Raw genomic sequence first — 4,605 nt, 5'->3', positions numbered from 1 at the left:
TCCGGAAGAATACCACAGTAGGGTTCTTTAACGTGCGATGAACGTGGCATCTTTCCCAACACGGTGCACCACTATGGTTTGCGGTCAGGTTTTCAAAATGATAGCCTGACAACCCCAGCATGTAACACGCCAGGGGTACCCCATTCCACCACCTGGGGCACACATCCCAGTTGCTCTGTGGGCAAAGCGCTCTAGGCTAGGGTTCTGAGCACTATTAAGTCGCCTTTTACGACAAGCTTAGCGCTGCTGCAGGCCTATTCTTTTGATACCCTTTTTTTAAACTCAAACTATTTACAGTTCAGTAAATAGCTAAATGGTTTGAAATAAATTGTTTAAAAGGATCCAAGTACTTACCACAGCTATAATAAATCAAATATTCGAATTTGAAATCTGCTGCTATCCATTGCTCCAATTAAACAGTAAACCAGCCTGTCGGGTGGGAGAGATACTTCCTTTACTCAAAATAAAAAGAAGAAAATGTCCTCCTGCGTAGTGTCAAACCCTGAATTACATATTAACAACGTTAACAAATAACAACCCTTTGCTTGTTGTTTTGTTTTTGTTTGTTTTGTTTCTGCTTTATATTTTAAAATTATTTTTTATTCTTAAATCACTTTTATCGATATTTTTTTACAGTATTGTACAAGTCTATATATAAATCCTTAATTAATCGAATATCTCAAGTCGTTAGAAAAATTAAACCTATCAATTACTGCATGTACTTTCTTAGTATAGCTTAGAAGCTTAGTCTTAGAAGCTAACAACACTCCATTCTACTTCCTCTTACATGTAGTGACTGGATGGAATAATTGGTAGGGGTATGGTATGTAAAAGCTCAATCTAATTAAAACTAGATCTTGTAATTTGTCAATGCGGGAACGTAGTAGACAAATTACAAGAACTCGTTTTAATTATATTGGTAAATTAAGGCTAGAAACCACTAATTCCACTTCCCATAGGCTTCTATGCTAATTTCACAATATTCAATGGCTTCTCTGGACTTTACCTTAACTTTAACCTGCAGAGGACTATATATCAGCATGATTCTACATATGTCAGCTCACAATCCTCAGAATGACATGTGGGGTTAGCAGACTTGCAGTGCAGTACTGGTCACCGGAAGTGAAGGGTCTATAAAAAGCATGGGAAATCCCAGTGTTTTCACAAGATAGGGGTATATTTAGAAACCATTATGGAGATTAGGCTTCACATCACAAGAAGCAAAATGCACCTATAAAATGTACAGAAACGTTTTTCTTTTCAGAAACAGTTTATATTTTTTAAATAAGATGAGAACTTTTTTCACAGCACTACGAGGAACAGGGGTAATTTCTGCGTAGGACTATTTTTGCCTACGTTCCAAATGCTCATTGGTTGAATTGGTGGTCTGTAACCTAAAAGCTTAAACTAACTTGTTACCAAATCCTATTGATTTTTTTTGCTATGTAAGACTATGATGTATATTGCACTTTCAACATGTCATTTTTCAATAAAATATTTTATTAACTTCAAAAAAACAAATACACACAAACCATGCGAAAAAATTCGCCTAGGCAAAAAGTGAATGGAACCCGATGAGCAAATTAGATGTTAGATGATTTCTTGATTTCTTGGCATGTGCATTGTAAAGCACTTCAATCTTGCCTGATTTTTTTATTATGTTTTTTTCTCAGTTTGTTTTGTCGAAATCCATTCCCATGTATGACCTGAAGTTTCAATATTAACTAGCATCTGAAGTAGCGCGTAAAGACGCGGAATCACCATGCCGAAAATCGGGTCCCGAATCCATACAAAGGCGGCGCTAAACAAATCAATCGACCATATTTAACGTAACTTAACTAACTTGAGTTGTAGCTCCTAATTGCAATATCGGGGTTTGTATACATTATTTGCTTTTTGATTGATGCAAATGGGGTAAAAAATTGGGGAGGACACGAAACCTGATACACTGGCTTTAGTTTAATAACAGTCGTAAGATGTTACATTTTCAATTAAATCAATACTGTCACCAAAATGAAAAAAATAAGAGCACCTATAAATTAATACTCCATATTATTATTTTCATACAGGTTGTGTGATACTCCTAACCCGAGGTTGGCACTAAGTCAGAAAACTAAAGTCTAAGTTCAATCTCTATCCAGTTATCGGTCCTTGCTCTCCCATCTAGACAGATAACTCTGGATAGAGATTGACAAAAGTTACAATAAATTCAAAACACTCTACACAATGCACGCATCTACTGTTGGTATTTTTTGTTCAAACTCTACCAAAGTTCATTAATTGCAGTTGCTTGCAAAATTTCGAAACTTTTCTTCTAATTTGGACACGGTTTTAAAAGTTCTGACCTTGCAGAATAGAAAATTTTCAAATTTCAATTCTATGTTCATTTACTATTTATTTATTATGCCATTGTGTTGATCTATTTTATAGACCGTGGACCAGCATAATCCACCAGAGGGTCTACTTTATTATAGACCGTGGACCAGCATAATCCACTAGAGGGTCTACTTTAATTGTCTCATTACAACCAGCACTATATATTATCCAGGAAAAGAATTGGCATGACTGATTCACTTTTTCTACAGAAATAGTACTTAACCTAAAAAGTATAGTTTTCATTGTGTTATGATTTACCAGTACTTCCTCGTGGAAGATTGATAGTTGTTTTCAAATGCAATATTACATTTTTTTTAAGTTGATAGTAAAATTTTGAAATAGACGTACCGCTGTTTTTTTTCATATATGCAACACAGAAACCTAAACAAACTTGCTTTAAGGTGTTGTTGTCTCTAACGTGGATGACTAGATATTCTAATACGAAGTTTGCCGTAAGGAAAAGATGGTGCGATTCTCAAGGATCTGGGTTGGGCCATAAATAATTTATGACCTAATAGTTCATTTACATGTAACAAGTATGATATATTTTGTTTTTGCATTTACTTCTTGATATTTTGATTGTAACGCACAATAAATGCATGGACTGTTAATGTTTAAATATTTTATTTCTTAATTTTGTGTTATGTTTCTAATATAAATATCTTTCACCTTATATAGGTCTGTAATATTCTCTCTAGCAGGAGGGTTTCGTATCTGCCCATGGAGTATCTCTGAAGCTCAAGAAGTGACGGATCCAGAAGTTGAACCCCCTTTCTCTGGAAATTTCTTTTACTTTTGTGCAAAACATTGGAAAAATTTAGCAAATAATAGCATGAAACCTTTTTTACCCAAAACCTCTCGATCTTCGCCTGCAACTCTCTGTTAGGAGATACTAGAAAAGCATAAAAAAAGTTTACTTCAAATGCTTTCTTAAATATAGAAAAACACTGTACAGATAAAATTAACCTTAATTCAAAGACATTCAGTCACTCTATACTTTCTGTTCAGGTCAGCCAATCAGATTTAGGAGTAACGTTTTGTAAGAATCAGGCAAAATGGGAAAAATAAGAAAAACTACCGATGAGACAATATAATTTCACTCAATATAAAAATTGTTGATGTGGTATGATTGCCGATAAGACAGTCATCCACCAAAAGCTAAACATAGAACAATTAAACTTTGAAAGGTCAACACATGGTCATCAATGATGGGCAAAACCCATACCGTAAAACAAGCTGTAAAAGGCCCCAAAATAAATGATGTGAAACTATTCATAAAGATGAAAATCGACCTATTCTATAAAAAAAAAATTAAAATGAACAACAATTAACATTAAAAAAAACACGTCAACCACTGGACTACAGGTTCCTTACTTGGAACAGGCAGATAAAGTATGTAGCAAGGCTAAACTTGCTTGTGAGCGCTCAACCCCATAACCTGGGACAATGGTGGAAAAAACAACAATAAAACGGACTATAAAAATCAGTTGAATTCGGATTCAACTCTGGAGATTAATACAAGATACAAAGACTTCAAGGTTGCTTTCTTGCTATGAAAAAAAAAAAAAAAAAAACATTATTCGATCCCTGCATCACTGGATTTGCTCAGATAAATGGTTTCAACAGAATGTTAGAAAAAAATGTGGTTTCTGACAGTTATCTGCCCTTGAAATGTTCATTTTCATTGCATTTCAATGAAATTATAACTCATTTCCCTTCATTCTGTTAACAGTCAAATTGTGGGTTTTTACCCACTGCCTGATTCTTACAGAGACTGACACTTAAGCTTTCAGAACAGAACAGAATTTTATTTGGTTAAGTCAGATATGTTTTTTTTCAGAATACCATCCATTTATCTTGCACTAAAATCAACCAAATCTAAGCAAATCAAGAATGTTAACTCTTGCTAAGTGCTAATTTCAGGTACCTCTAATTTTCCTTATCTAGTAAGCATAAGAACCAAACAAAAAATAAGACTGGTTATGCGGTCTTCATCTGTTTCTGAACAAGAAATAAAACTGAATTCAGTGGATTTTTGACATGCATGAATCATCTTCTGCCTGATCTTTATAAAGACATGTATTTAAATGTTGATTACATGTCCTTGTTTTCTGGCCCTGGTTTTAACATGTTTAAGTTGAAATTCCATCTTATCACCATCTTCAAAAACATGAAAAATACTCACTTGTTCACTATGGTAAAAGTAAAGGTTGAAATCATAAAATGATA

This window comes from Perna viridis, chromosome 9 (genome assembly GCF_037379345.1).
Source record: "Perna viridis isolate PV_CMFRI_1.1 ecotype Kerala chromosome 9, ASM3737934v1, whole genome shotgun sequence".
Lineage (NCBI taxonomy): Eukaryota > Metazoa > Mollusca > Bivalvia > Mytilida > Mytilidae > Perna > Perna viridis.
The sequence above is the reverse complement of the archived record's forward strand: the minus strand, read 5'-3'. Positions refer to the sequence as shown.